Source organism: Indicator indicator, chromosome 14 (genome assembly GCF_027791375.1).
Source record: "Indicator indicator isolate 239-I01 chromosome 14, UM_Iind_1.1, whole genome shotgun sequence".
Lineage (NCBI taxonomy): Eukaryota > Metazoa > Chordata > Aves > Piciformes > Indicatoridae > Indicator > Indicator indicator.
In genome coordinates this window covers 3,085,867-3,102,079 of record NC_072023.1, presented here as the reverse complement: position 1 = coordinate 3,102,079, position 16,213 = coordinate 3,085,867, and the positions used below count along the sequence as shown (strand labels likewise).

Here is a 16,213-nt window from a genome sequence, read left to right as displayed (position 1 = left end):
GCAGTTGGATGTTTGCAACAGGCCAACTGGCCTCAGTGCTGACACATTCAAAAACAAATCCTTGCCCAAGTGCTTTGAAAGACCAAAGCAAAGTTTGTGGCTTCCTACACAATTCATTTCCTGAAGATCCTGAGCTACACCTGACTGCCCAGATGCAGGCAGAGGACATGGTATCATCATCTTCAGAAACTTTCCTTTTTGTAGTGGATTGATCTTTATCTTTGAAGTCCCCAAGCGTCATCATACAGGTGAGCACTTTTCAACATGGGGCCCATGGATGCAGGGGTCAATGGAAACACTGTGGCCAGCAGGAACAGGGAGGTGATCATCCCCCTGTACTCAGCACTGCTGAGGCCATATCTCAAATATTGTGGGCCCCTCACTATAGGAAGGACATTGAGATGCTGGAGCATGTCCAGAGAAGAGCAATGAGGCTCATGAAGGTCCTTGAGCATGTGCTAAGAGGCACGTCTGAGGGAGCTGGGGTTGTTCAGTCTGGAGAAGAGGAGGCTGAGGGAAGACCTCATTGCTGTCTACAACCACCTGAAAGGAGACTGGGATGAGGAGGGGGCAGCCTCTTCTCCTTAGTGTCAAGTGACAGGACTAGAGGAAATGGTTTCAAGCTACACCAGAGGAGGCTGAGGCTGGATATTAGGAAATATTTCTTCACTGAAAGGGTTCTCAAACATTGGAATGGTCTGCCCAGGGCAGTGGTGGAGTCACCATCCCTGGGGGTGTTCAAGCAGCATGTGGACCTGGTGCTTAGGGACATGGTCAAGTGTTGACCCTTCAGTGCTGGGTCAAAGGGTTGGACTGGATGATCTTGAAGGTCTCTTCCAACTAGACATATTCTGTGACTTCTCCCAAAGTACAACAGTACTACTACAGCAGGCTCAACTGCCACATAGGCATTTGCACAACTGCTGAAAAATCAGTCTGGGTCCACAGAGGCTTTTTAAAAAGGACAACCCCACTGCTCCAGAGAGTCACAGCAATGCTACTTGAGCAGGCAGACCAAAATGGAACATCATCTAGGAACTGTAACTCCACAGATGTAAAAAAAGTCTACATTTCAGCTGACGTGTACCTCCTTTGGGCACTGCAAAATTAATTCGGCCTCTGATGATAGAATTGTTTTAGTTGGAAAAGACCTCTAAGACCACTGAGTCCAAAAGGATGCTCTTAACTGACATATATAACTCTTAAATGATTAACTATTTAGTTATTCAGTACACTGCGAGATACTGACCATGAAGTACCCTTACTAAGAGGATCAACCAATTCCAAGGTACTTTTTGGTACTGCAAAAACTACCAGGGTGTTCCCACAAGATCAAAACTGCAGAATGACTCTACAGTTATTAACTGGCATTGAATTAGCTGGCAGATAGTGCCTTAGTGGTTAATTTCATCTCAGTGCTTATGATGGCAGGAATTTTCTTTAGTGTTTTTTTTTGCTTTCAGAAAGGTAACAAGTCTCCCTCAAAGAGCTTTTGAATTAAAATCCACTCTTAACAGCAAACTCTCAAGAATTTGCGTTCTGATAGAATTCCTGGGACACAAACCCACAGAGTGAAAGTTTCAAGGCCAAAGATGCATTTTCTTGTCATGAAGTGCACAGAGCAGGGGTACTTTGTTCCTCCTCTGCTTTGCAGAGCAGTGAGCTGGACTTCCTGTGCCTACACACCTTGACATTCTCCTCCGAATCGTTGACTAATCCTTTCATCATCCTTTATTCAACGAAACACTTCAGCAGGAGAGCAGGCATGTTCAGTCTTTCAGGAGCTCTCAACTCCCTCCAGAATCCAGCTGATTCATTTAACAAGCCGCAGATGAAGTAAACATCTGTCTAATGATTCAAGACTGTGAGATTCCCTATTGTGGGAAACACCAGGGAGAAAGCCAGGGTGAATCAAGCTCAGGATACACAGCCCAACACGACTTTCAAAGGCCAAGGGAAGTGACAGCCTGCTGCATGACCCACAGGGTGTGGTTACCACAGATAGACAGCAGCTCAAACCCAGCAGTGCTCTGAGGCTAGCAGCGTCCTGTATCAGTGCCACAGCTCCAAGATGGATTCGAGCAGCAGCGTCCTGGCGTGCTGCACGCTGGAGCCACCGCCAGGAGAAATCCAGGGGATGATAAATAGTCTGAGCTCCACAAAGGAGCCCGACCTGCCTTATCTTTGTGGGAAGTACTAGCTGATTTATCAGTTCTTTGCTATCTTAAAGCTAGTACAATGGCAGAGAACCACTCACAGAGATAACAGTGACTCTGTGAGGGTACAATTTTCAGATGGTGTCACCAAGATACACTAGCCAGAATAAACTTTTATAAACATCTCAAACTGTGTGTCGGTTCTCCCACCTTCATCCCACCTTCCCTTTAACTCTAGTAGTCAAATGTCTGTGTATTTCAGCCTCTGATTCTTCTGAAGCAAGGGGTTGTCTTGTGATTGCATATCCAGGGCTAAGATTTGCATCTTCTCTACAGCTGATGGACCTCCACGTCCATATTGCATATACCTGTCTTCCTACATGCAAACACGTGGCCGCCAGAGCAAGCACAAGCTCCATGCACTTTGGTGTGCTTGTAAAATTACTGTCACAGAATCACTGAATCACAGAATGCATTGGGTTGGAAGGGACCCTCAAAGCTCATCTCGTCCAACCACCCTGCGGTGAGTGGAGGCATCTCCAAGTAGATCAAGTTGCTCAGGCCCCCATCAAGTCTGACCTTGTATGTCTCCAGGGGTGGGATCTCCACCACATGTCTGGGCAACCTGTTCCAGTACCTTCATTCTGTTCTAAGTCACCCACAACAGATTTCTAAACTAAGGCAGATGTCAGCTTCACTTATAACAACTCATTTGATCATTAACACCTTCCCAAAGGAATGCTTCCATCAGAAGATTGCCTCCATCCCAAGAAGGGCATTACAACAAGAAGGTAAAGTTTACAGAATATATATATATATATATATATATATATGTACAGAATATATATATATACATATCTCACAGAATATATCTGGTTGGAAGAGATCACCCAGTCCAACTCTTGACCCAGCACTGAAGGGTCAACACTAAACCATGTCCCTAAGCACCAGATCCACACACTGCTTGAACATCTCCAGGGATGGTGACTCCACCACTGCCCTGGGCAGACCATTCCAGCGTTTGAGAACCCTTTCAGTGAAGAAATATTTCCTAATATCCAGCCTCAACCTCCCCTGGTGCAGCTTGAAACCATTTCTTCTAGTCCATAACTGGACTTCATGCACAGCAAAAAGGAATACTTCAGTCACTGGAGTGAGATACTTGATTTGTCTTCATGATTTAAGTTTAATGAGATAACAGTAAGTAAGAGGAGCAAAGAACCACCATGAAGCAATAAGCAGAGGGAACTACTAATGAATAAAACAAAGCAGATTTTAGTTTCTAAGTATAAAAGCATCCATGTCTGTAGCAGCTTATAAGCAAGGTTACAAGGAAAGCTGTAGTTGAGTTTCTCTCCCCCTGAGAGGGTGACTCTTATTTCAGCTGTTGCATCTAGGTGGAGTTGGTGGCACTGGAAAGGTAATAAGCTTGTAGGTTTGGGTTTTTTTTTTCTTTTTAAGGAAAAACTCACAGAGGTGCTTTGGAAAATATGCAATGATGATAATATCTCTTCCCTGAGCAGAGGGAGTGTGTATTCTCACACACTTACACATTTTGTAAACTAAACCAGGTAAAGAACAAAACCACACTTACAGTCAAAGCATCTTTATTATTTGAGTGAAAAGCAACATGCACTATTTGATATCTGCACTTTCTTCTGCTGTATTTTTAACACATCTGTGAGAACACACAACACTACTACTACTACATCTGTTCTTCTATGAGGCCATCAAGATGGTTTTACTTATGCTGGGTGAACACAATAGAGTTAATTTATGTAGTGTAGACAGACTCTCTCCTAGATATGTATATATGACTGTGTGTGCTGCATGTGCACTGAATCAGCTGATGGCACACAAATTCCAGCAATAAGTGGACAATTCAATGTCCATGTTTCAAAGAGAGGTAATAGGAGCTAGGAAATGCTCTTCAGTTTTGATGTGTGCCACACTAACTGTTCCACAACATATCCAACAGATTTTTGAACATAGAATCATAGAATTGCTAGGGTTGGAAGGGACCTCAAGCCAGTTCCAACCCCCTGCCATGGGCAGGGACACCTCACACTACATCAGGTTGCTCACAGCCACATCCAGCCTGGCCTTAAGCGCATCCAGGGATGGGGCTTGCACCATCTCCCTGGGCAACCTGTTCCAGTGTCTCACCACCCTCCTGGGGAAGAACTTCTTCCTAACATCCAATCCGAATCTACCCATTTCTAGTTTTGATCCATTCCCCCTAGCCCTTTCACTACCTGACACCCTAAAAAGTCCCTCCCCATCTTTCTTGTAGGCCCCCTTCAGATACTGGAAGGCCACAGGAAGGTCTCCTCAGAGACATTATGACCAATAATGCACCTCTCCCTCTGAAATACAGAATTTCACAAAAGAAAGAAAACTCAAAAAAATCAAAAAAGAAAAAAAAAAAGCTCTCATCACCTGCAGTCTGGATTTGACTGAAACAGAGATTAGGCATTTTCTGTTTTGTAGACTGTTCTAAAAACTGTTCTCTGCCCAACTAGGAAATCGAGAGGCATCTGTGTCTGCAGATTGTCCTGAATCCACTCATAAAAGTCCTCTGTAAAGTGATGTTAATGAAGAACTTTTCTGTGCAGCTTGGACAGGAAACACTGAAGATCCTCAAAGGTAAACATGTGGTAAATTGCAATCAGTTCTCTATCCAAGCACCACCTTTTTGCACAATAGTTACTCATTTAATGCTATCACACAATAACTCCATTAAGTGTCTAGGTGTTACTTCCTATTCCATGGAATTTTATTCACATGTTTTGACATTTCCTTAAGCTAAAACCCACTTGCAAGCAAGACTGAATTTTCTTGGTTTGCCCCAGACTTTTTTTGTTGTTGTTAATTCAAAAAGTTGCTAATTTCTATTTCAAATTAAAAATCAGTGGGGCATGGCAAAAAAAAAAAAAAACTTTCTAATTCTGCACAGAGATTTCTTTCATGACCTCTATGAAAATCAATCATCACAAAATAATGACACAAACCACTAAGTCAAAAGTCATTATGTATAAAATCACTTGAAAATGAGGTATGTAAAGCAGCAATACAGGAAGGTTATGGGAGTGAACATACTTTTCAAGCATGCCCATCCCCTCAGCATCTTGGCACAAGATGCTTTTCATCATGTAGTTACAACCATCAGAGATGCATGGAACATTCTTACTGTAGCACAGCCCCTTCCTGCACTTTGCCCTATGAAACCATTCAAGCATAAAACACATGTAATCTGAAATAATCAAAAAGTCTGTGTGAGCAAAATATGAGATGAAGCATGCCTTTTTTTCTTTTTTTTTTTTTTTCTTCTTCTGCTTGAAATGAAATGAAACCCATTGACTTTCAAAGCTGGAGTCCTGACTTGACAAGATGCTGCATTGTATAAACCGGTCTTTAGCACCATACTCCTAAGTAAATAAAGATGTAACTTGTCTCCCTTTCAACTGCAACGTTAGAAAGGCTGACAGGGCTTCACAAAACCCTCCTGTGTTAGGGAACGGAAACTCCTAATGAGATTAGTTGGTGTGTGTGCAGACATTACTTAGCCATGACTAAATGGGCTCTCTTCCTGCAGCCAGTGGAAAATTCAGGGAACTTTTTCCCCCTGCAGCATCAGAGTCCCTCTAACCTTCAGCAAAGCCAGATCCAAAAACAACTCTCCACTTTCTCTCCCTTTCTCTCTCTCACTCCTATTTTTTCCTTTCCCCTTCCCTTACAAACATTTTTAGTGTTTTCTCAGATCCACGTCCACCAAGGGGTCTTGGGGCAGGGGGTGGCTATGAAAAGCAGGGAGGGGGAGGGCCGGCGAGGAGGCAGAAGACTACAAAGGAAACTGTAAAAAGGAGCAAATACATAAACCTGAGAGGGAGAAAACCACAGAGTTTCTTTGTGAGCTGCAGTGACTCATTTTCAAGATGTTGCCTGCTGCCAGTTTCAAACCGGAAGCGCATGGCAATTAGTCTTGCTGTTTCCAGACAAGCCAGAAACTCTCCCGACACTTTTTTTCCCCCTTCTTCTTTCCTTTTTTTTTTTTTTTTTTTTACCTTTCCCTTTTTTAAAGCCCCTTTTGCAATTTCAGCAGGAGCCTTCCTTTTCCCTCTCCACCCCCTCTCCCCGGCCCCCCTCGGCATCGCAGCGGCGCTGGGGACCCCGCGGGGCGCCCCCGGTCACCCCTGACAGGCACCCAGGCGGCTCCCACCGCCCCGAACGCCGTTGCCTTGATACTGCTCGTTCCGGGCAGGCCGGCATGGTCCAGACGGCCGAGGACGGGCAGGATGCGACCTGGCACCATCGAGGGGGCTGGGAAGCTGCGACGGGGTCCCCGAGCTCCCCACTGCGCCCTGTCAGGCAGTGCCCCCCTCCCGGCCCTGCCTCTCCTCGCACCCTGGCCCCTTCTCCACACACGCTCCGTCCCCCTCACCAATACCCGCAGCTCCCGAGGGGGCGGCGGGGCCCCCGGCGCTGCGCTGGACCGGCGCTGGGGGCCCCCTGAGACGGCATGACGACCCCTCCCCACCAGCGCCCTCCAACTCCGCACCCCTCACCTCCGCCCCCTGCCCCTCGGTACCGCCGCGTCGGCCGGGCCCGACCAATGGGGCAGGACCCACGGGGCTCCGAGGAGGCTCCGAGCCCCTCGCCCAGCGCTGCCCTCCAGCTCTCCTCACCTCCAGCCCGCGGTCTGTCCCCGCGGTCTCCCCCCACGCTGCCCCACCAGCGAGGGGGACACGCCGGCCCCGCAGCTCCCAGCAGCAGCCGCCGGCTGCTTCCCTTTCCCCTTCCCGAAGCCCCCCGAAACTTTGCAGCGGCCAGGGCAAGCGCGGCACCACTTGTACCTACCCAGGGGCTGAGGGACTTTTCCGCTCTCTCCTGGTAGTTTAGAGGGAGCTGGGTAAAATCCCCTGGTTCTCCATGCTGACAGTCTCTTGCAAACGCTCTTGTTGCTCTTGTAATGAGATCCTGATTTTTTTTTCCCTCTTTCTTTTTTCACCCCCCTTTTTTTTTTTTTCTCTCTGGGCCGGGTTGTGTGTGTGTGTGTGAGAGAGAGAGAGAGAGAGCGAGCAGGAAGTCAGAGCAGTCAGACAGAGCCGGCTCACTTCCTTTCCTGCATTATTCCCCAGGCGGTTTGCAGTCTGTGTAAACAGGCTTTTCCTCCCCTCTCCCCTCGCTCTGGCCACTGATGTGCAGCATGGCTGTAATATAAGACACACACATAGTAAAAAACGAGTAACGGTAACTCCGCCGGCTCGCAAGGAGCTCCCCCGACCTCCACCTCTTCCTGTGCTACACCCCTGGGGAGGAGCTTCCCCGGCAGTCCAGCGCTTGGGCCACCGGCCGCGCACGGCTACCAGCCGCCCGAGGGGGCTCGGAAAAAAAAAACACGTACCCGAGGTGGTGGAGTCACCGTCCCTGGAAGTGTTTAAAATAAGACTGGATGAGGCACTTAGTGCCATGGTTGAGTTGATTAGATAGTGTTGGGTGATAGGTTGGACTTGACGCTCGAAGGTCTTTTCCAACCTGGTTAATTCCGTGATTCTGTGAGATGCTTGGGAAGCCCTTGGAAGTGGTGTTTTGTTCTTCCAGAGCACAATGAGCAGCTGCACTGGCCTCAGGAGAGGCAGCCACCCTTGTCCCACCAAGCTGGAGGCTCAGGAGCCAAGTGTTTGGGTTGGAAAAGACCTCTAAGGTCATCGAGCCCAACCTTCAACCCAACACCACAATGGCCGTTAAATCATGTCCCAAAGTGCCATGGCCACAGGTTTCTGGAACACCTCCAGAGATGGGGACTTCACCACCTCCCTGAGCAGCCTCTTCCAATCCATGACCACAGTAAAGAAATTTTTCCTAATCTCCAACCTAAACCTCCCTTGGCACAATTTCAACTTATTTCCTCTCATCCTATCACCTGATAGTGGTGAGAAGAGACCAATCCCCACTTCACTACAATCTCTTTTCAACCTCCAATCATAGAATTGTTTTGCTTGGAAACAACCTCTAAGATCATTGAGTCCAGCCATCACTCATCCATTGGGCACCTCTGAGTTGGGTCAGTGCAGGTTGAGAGGTTGGTGGTGTGCAGGATATGCTGCCCTCCCAAGCTTGACATCACATGGACTGCAAAATACAGAAATGACACAACATATCTTGAGGGAAATTACATCCTGAAAGTCAAAAGATCTTCACATCATCAAATCTAAGCTGCATCTTCCAGCTTTGGATCATATCTTGGAGATCAACAATAGTTTGCTGACTGGGTTTGAAGTTTTGACCCCCAAACTGTAGACCTCAGCTCTAAACTGATTTATTAAACCCCCTTAATTAAATACCTTTCTGGTATTTGGAGTTTATATCCTTTGTGTCCTGTGTCTCAGATATCTACATTGTACTATTTCTAACTTTATTTATTAAAAGGGACACCTTTCTGGTCTTTGGAGTTTCCATCCTTTGTGTCCTGTGTTTCAGATATCTACATTGTACTATTTCTAACTTCATTTGGGAATTTTCAGAGTGAGTGACATTAGTTTCTTTCTGCCCAGTTCATCGGTGATGTTCCTTGAAATCAGCACAGCACTGCTATGTCCTTTAACAGCCACAAGATTTAGCATTTCAGCACAATGACTGCAGTTCAGAATGTTCTTGACATGCAGTGACACAGAAGCCAAGACTGGTTTTCATCACTCTTTTGGGCTATTGCTTACGATGTCATTGGGAATAAAAGCAGCCCTTGATGGAATTAAAAAGATCATCACAGCTGGCCACTGAGCATTAGTCAATAGCATCCCAACAGCTGGCACGGAGCAAATTGCAAGTCTCTGGTGGAACTCCATCAGGTTTCTTCCTTCTCGTCTTCTAACACGCTGTGAGGGAACAAGAATAGCGTGGTGTTGGCACACCAGATCGTGTAGCCTGGTGATTTTCCTTTAGTAGTTGCCATTTAGAAGTCATTCCAAATTTTAAAATAGAGACGTGAGGTCTGAGAAATCTTCATTTTGTGTTTCTCAAACAAAGAAGCATTAAAATGTTTGACTTGATTTTTGCCTAGATTCAAACGCACAGTGGGCGAAGTCGTAGAATCGTAGAATTGTCAGGGTTGGAAGGGACCTCAAGGAATCATACAGTTCCAAGCCCCCTGCCATGGGCAGGGACACCTCACACCAGATCAGGTTGCTCACAGCCACATCCAGCCTGGCTGCAAAAACCTCCAGGGATGAGGCTTCCACCACCTCCCTGAGCAACTTGTTTCAGTGTCTCACCACCCTCATGCTGAAGAACTTCTTCCTAACATCCAGTCTGAACCTACCCATTTCTAGTTTTGTTCCACTCTCCCTTGTCCTATCACTACCTGAAACCCAAAAAAGTTCCTCACCAAGGGACTGTAAACCTTAGTTTAAGTCACTGGCAGGGAGGGATTAATCATTCTTTGGGAACTACAACTGAAGACCCAGTTTGGCAAAACCAGGGCAGCCAGAGAAGCTTTTATGGCACCAGTGTTGGACTGGCAGCTGGGGGTACCAGCTTTCACCTTCTGCATCTATCTTTCATTAATTCTGTGAACAAGGGTAGAAGCAGAGTCTCAGATCACCCTTATCTATAAAGTGTGGGGTTGGTTTTGGTTTGGTTTGGTTTTTAGGAAGAAGGATCTTTTGAGTCTGTGGTGGTATGAAAAGTCTTAAGGAAGAAAATGGAAACTTCTCATGCTTGTGTCCAAAATACACAACTATAAATAAATAAATATGTAATGAGTCTTTCTAGTTGAGGCTGGGAGACCTGTGGCTCTTCAGCCTGGAAAAGAGAAGGGATCTTCTTCAACTGATATAAGAAGGGTAGATATCATGAGGATGGTGCTGTGCTCTTTTCAGTGGTGTCTATTGATAGGACAAGGTGCAATGGGTACAACCCAAAACCACAGGTTTCACTTGAACTTAAGAACTTAAGGAACTTAAGATACTCCAGAGTTGCCCTGGCTGGTTGTTGGTGTGGACACCCAAAGAAAGCAAACTCAAAACCAGTGTTAACATCATGTCTTTAAAAAAATATTCTAAAATGTTTCTGTTATTTATTGTGCTGTAACTTGGTTGACAGCACTAGAATTTCTTTTTACACCACCAGTCCTTTTTTTGCCTAGGTAGTGAGCTAAATAAAGGTACCATGCTGGAGATTGGATGGCCACTGGATGTAGGCTCTTCATATTACCCTATGGATGCTGGAGAAGAAAGTACAGAACTTGTTTAATTGAATAAATCCACCAGGATGTGTTTGAAGCAGGAGGAATTCAGAAAGCTCTCAAGAAGCTTCAAGAAGTGGAAGAAAATGAGAACTTTAGGCCAGGAGCGCTGGTTTTAGCACTATGGGTGTCATCATAGAATCATCATCATAGAATCATCCTAGAATGGCTTAGGTTGGAAGGGACCTCAGAGATCATCTACTCCAACCTCCCTGCTGTGGGCAGAGATGCCTCTCAACAAGACTTGGCTGCTCAAGGCTTCATACAACCTGACCTTGAACACTCCCAGAGAGAAGGCATCAGGAAAATATTTTTGGAAATTACTTTTTATGTGTTTCTGTGCTTGATAAAAATACTGTGCTTTACAGAATGCTTGCTGAAACTCTCTCATCTGTGATACCTCCCAGGCTAAATTAATCTAGACTTAGAGTTATCCTTAAGGATTATCTGCTGCAAAACCACCAGATGATGAATGAGGAAAATTGCAGATTTGTATTGTGTAGGAGCCTTTTTCTTCTGCAAAAGCAATTGCACTCAGAAAAGCTGTTTGTTGGAGTAGTCATAAAAATGTTAATGATGTTTTTAGTAGAGCCATTATTCAAAAGCTGTGTCTCAAGTCGTGCCCATTCATCAGCACATATTAGCATTACAGCCTTTAATTGCTAAAGCTTTAGTCCTGTCCTCGGGATGTGAAGGTCTGGGGGTTTAGCTTTGGAAGTTGTTGTTCCTTGCTCGGGAGTTGGTCCAGACAACAGCTGTCACACTTGTAAAGGACAAACAACTAGAGACAGCTTCCTTCAGACCGGTAAGGCAGGTTACTGCTGCTGGAAGTCTTAATCTGATGGGTTCAGGCAGTGCTTGAACAAACACATGCGCCCAGGGTGTCTCTGTGTCCTGTTGTTTATCTAAGCATGGTGCAGTTAGTAGAAGAGCCTACATTTATAAACCTGTCCTGGTGGAAAAGCATTGCCCCAAAGCATTCCTAAGTATAGTGAATATCACTCTGCCTCCTTTTTATTAGATTACATCAATTAAGAAACCAGGCTATGTCTGTCCTTCCAGATCGTTTCTACCGTGTTTTTTTAAACCCTTCATAAATCTCATGTGCTGCTGTAATTAACCAACCTAAAAGAAGGAAACAAACAACAACAACAAAATCAAGGTAGATTTGCTCTGCTCCAGATCCCTGTTTACACTCTTCAGGCTGAGGCTCCTATCTCTGTTAGTCAGGCTTTAGTGTAATTTCCCTCTGCACCTTGAATCCCAATGTAATAAAGTTATCAAACGAAAATAAATGGTTGTGGTGTCACTTGTGGTGCACAGTTTTCCTTCAGTAGACATAGATGCTTGTCATCAGGTGTAATTATCAAGAACAAAGCTGGAAGGGGTTGGAGATGATTGTTGTTTTGTTTAATATATTAGTTGTGAATATATTTAACGAACACATCCCTTGTTTCACCCTCTCTGAACATTTGGTGTTTCTTTTCTAGACTGCAGCTTCTGTAGTGAAGAGGCTCCAGATTTGTGTCTGCCTCAGTGACAACTAACACAAGAGGTTCCGTGGGAGAATCGCTCCTGAGCCTTCTCCTATTTTCTAGTAATTGTTGCTCAAATAACCACCTGCCAGTTTACAGGGAGATTTCCAGGGGATTTTGGAAAGTGGGTAGAGAGGAGCTAATTACCTGAGTTGGAAGGACAGCCTAAGTCATCTAGGATTCTTGGTTGCTGTTTAAATGCCTTGCAAACCTTTCATCAATATCGCTGGATGTTCCTCTAGCAGCTTTGGCTTTTCTCTTTCACACTTTCCTGTAGCTGGATAAACACAGGCTTCAGAGCCAACAACTTAATTACTGCAAAAACTCCCAGGGGATCCATAGTGCTCGCAAAGTGGTCAGGTCCTCGGTTTTATCTCATCTCTCAGGCAGCTTCACTGGCAAGAGAAGTGCTGCCTGCACTACTGTCCAGTGCTACCTCCAGGGTGTGACATTGGCTCTAAACCCATTGCAGCCCAGGAGATTGGACTGCACTTTATTCCCCAGCAAGCACTATTTTATTTTTGTTGATTTTGTTGATTTTACTGAGATATCTAGAGTAAAATACTGAGCTTTAGAGAAGGATTTAGCACACACCAACAGAACTGCAGAGAAGCTGCCTCTTTGAAGTTGGGTCAGGGCATTGGGAAAAACGACTACACCATCAAAAGGTTCAAAACGTGGTGCTGAATCATCTGGAACAAAGAGATTCTGCAAGTTTGAACCTAAAATGCTTCCTGTCAGGGGCTGAGGAGCTAAGTGCTTCTTCACACCGTGAAACAAGGATCCCGTGCAGATGCTAGGACCTCGGCATGAAGGCAGGAGCCTCTCCCATCACCCAAGGATGTTTTTCCCCTCAGGGAGCATGTTCCAGCTCCTCGTGACAGAGGCTGTGAATGAGAATTGCTGCTGGGCTGCGGTCAGAAATGTGCCTCCAGTCTTTAGGGAATGATGTTTGGAGATGCCGAGAGAGTTTCCTCTTCTACCCTACCCAGCCCCCGGTGGGCTGTGATGCTTGAGCAGGAAGCAGTGTTTGGGGGGGAGGGGGAAGAATTGCTGCCTTTATGCTCCTCTTCCTCTGGCACATTTTATTTTTTGCTCTCCTGAACGTTTTGCTTTCCCCCTATGTTGTTGTGGAAGGAACCACATGACCCAACACGTTTTGAGCACAAGCATCACTTGCATGTTCGATTTCATTAGGTTTGCCTCCTTAGTGAAAGATTTACAAGGAACTACCTCCTGTGTGCAGAGTAATTGCCTATGACTTTTTTTTCCTTTCTGTTCTTGCAGGAATGTTGTGCGGCTGTGTGTTGCAGGAGCCTTGAGCACCTAAATGAGCAATCCATGAAAACAGGGAAAGAGGATTCCATGAATCTTTGAATAATCTAACTGCAAAGATTAACTATTTCAGAGGTCACTGTGCTTCCCTTAAACCTTCCAATCTGTTCTACTGCAATTTCTTATCCAGACTAATTAATTAAAGGGCTGAGCTAGAACTTTAGCTGTGTTTTATTGGTCTCTACTCCTGCCCCCCCACCCCCATCTCCCATCTGTCTGTTTTATTCTAACCTAACCTCAAAGTATAACTTAACCAAAGTATTTCTACTGCCAAATATCCCCATAAGCATCAGAGTATAATTAAATTGCTTTTACTGCTTTCAAAGGCTTTTGGTCAACTCACTGTCACTTCTGGTCAGCCTATACTTCTATGATTTTTAGATGGCTAATGCAATGGTGCAGAATTTCTCTTCAGCCTGTAACCTTGTGCCTTTTCTGTTCCTCAGTATGGCACACATTTTGGGAGGGATTCCTGCTTCAAAATTTGGTTAGGTGCAAATAACAGCTGTTTGTTTGTTTGTTTTTTCTCTTCTCATTGCTGTGTATTTGATTGTGATATTGCAATGGTTGTATTACTGTATTTACAGTTACAAAGTTAATTCTGCTTGGTTTTGGTGGTGTGCACTTTCTAGTGAAGCAATCAATGTTTTCTTAAAGCTCTCCCTGTTCTCATACTCCATAGCCATAATTATGAACCTCATCTAAAAGACATTTTGGAAAAGCACAGAAATAAATCTTCAGTGTGCACTTGCAGCCCTTGCAGCCTAGAAAGCAAATCATATCCCAGGCTGCATTAACAGAAATGTGGCCAGCAGGTCGAGGGAGGTGATTCTCCACCTCTATTCCACTCTGGTGAGACCCCACCTGGAGCACTGACCCCAGTTCTGGAGCCCCTAGTACAGGAAAGATCTGGAGGTGCTGGAATGTGTCCAGAGAAGGGCCATGAGGATGATCAGAGGGCTGGAGCACCTCTCCTGTGGAGACAGACTGAGAGAGTTGGGGTTGTGCAGTCTGGAGAACAGAAGGTTCAAATGAGACCTTCTTGTGGCCTTCCAGTATTTGAAAGGGACTACAAGAAAGCTGGGGAGGGACTTTTTAGGGTGTCAGGGAGTGATAGGATTAGGGGGAAAGGAAAAAAAATAGAAATGGAAAATAGATTCAGATTGGATGTTAGGAAGAAGTTCTTCCCCATGAGGGTGGTGAGACACTGGCACAGGTTGCCCAGGGAGGTGGTGGAAGCCTCATCCCTGGAGGTGTTTAAGGCCAGGCTGGAGGTGGCTGTGAGCAACCTGCTGTAGTGTGAGGTGTCCCTGCCCATGGCAGGGGGGTTGGAACTGGATGAGCCTTGAGGTCCCTTCCAACCCTAACAATTCTATGATTCTCTCTCTATATATTTTTTTTAATTTTTATTTTATAAGTCAAAACTAAGCCCTTAACCAGTCCTTGGTGCAGACCATAAAAGTAGATGCAGACCATAAAGTAGATGGGAAATGGCTGCTCTTGGCATAATTGCTGCTGCTTTTTGCTGGCTGGAAAATTCCTTTCTTCAAAGTCACGTTACACAAAATGTTAAAAGATGAATGTGTCCTTAATACCTTTACCTTAAACATGCACATGCACTTATTTTTCTTGATGAATGGTAACATAGAGAGACTTCAGAAAGCAATTTGAAGCATGGAAGTTAGGACCCTGCCATGACTGATTCCGAGATGCCTGCTTTTCTCTGCTGACTGTGGCAGGGATCCTAGGAAGCCTCCCCCAGCCAATTTAGCTGCCCAAATTAGGTGCTTCAAGTTAGGAGATACAGATATCCTTTAGATTCACATTCTGCCTTCTGTGCAGCTGGAATGTGGAATCCCTTTTCAGCTGCCTGTGAGGGGATTTTATTCAGAGGTTTTATGCTATACATTTGAACTGCAAGTACAAAAAGCTTTCAGTGTAGCCATACTCCCACCTAAGTCATTTGAAAGCTTTTTGATCCTCCTAAAAACTCAAGTAATTCAGGCTTGCAATACAAGCTTGACATTGTTCCTGCAGAAATTCCCAGTTCATACATCTTTCATACCCTGATTCGCTCTCTATTAGATCAAGACTTAGTCCTGCCTGTACCTCAAACATACACATTGGAAAGCTGATAGCCATTTGCCCATCTGATAACAGTGACAGTTACAGTGCTAAGAAGATTGTTGATGTGCAGCCAAAACTACTACAACAACTTGGCTGTTATTGTGTGCTTTTGACTGGGTGTTATCAAGAGCTGTCACGTGTACATGGAAAGCTTTTTCAATACAAACTCTGGGCTCCTTCATAAACAGACCTAGTACAAGATTGTAAACACAAGCTCATGAGGCTACACTTACTAAACAAGCTCTTAAGAGTTAATCATATGCTCTTAAAGAATCATAGAATGGTTTGGATTGGAAAGGAACTCAAGGATCATTCAGTTCCAACCCCCTGCCATGGGCAGGGACACCTCCCACCAGCCCAGGTTGATCAAGGACTCATCCAATCTGGCCTTGGAACACTTCCAGGGAGGAGGCATCCACAGCCTCCCTGGGCATCCTGTTCCAGTGTCTCACCACCCTTTTTGTAAAGAATTTCTTCCTAATATCCAGCCTAAATCTACCCTTCTTAAGCTTCAGTCCATTCCCCCTCATCCTATCACTACAAGCCCTTGTAAGAAGTCCCTTCCCATCTTTCTTGTAGGCTCCTTCGGGTACTGGAAGGCATCTATCAGCTCTTCTCAGAGTCTTCTCTTCTCCAGGCTGAACAGACCCAACTCTCACAGCCTGTGAGGTGCTCCCTGTGATCATCTTATGTTGTGCTTAAAATAAATTCAACAAACCACAAGCCTACAGAAATCTCTAGCATGGCTGTATCCCACCACTGACACCATCCAGTGGAGTGTGGCTGCTCCAGGTCTTTGGCTGTAATCCTCTCATCCA

The 16,213-nt window shown here is 45.3% G+C and overlaps 1 protein-coding gene across 1 annotated transcript in view; it reads right to left on the bottom strand.

Moving 5' to 3' along the window:
* Positions 1-7,041, bottom strand: part of ELK3 (ETS transcription factor ELK3) — a 39,234-nt gene extending 32,193 nt beyond the window's left edge. The window contains exon 1 of the mRNA XM_054386729.1: positions 7,014-7,041. The gene's annotated coding sequence lies outside the window, so the exon portion shown is untranslated. The remainder of the gene's footprint in view (positions 1-7,013) is intronic.
* Positions 7,042-16,213: the final 9,172 nt, after the last annotated feature.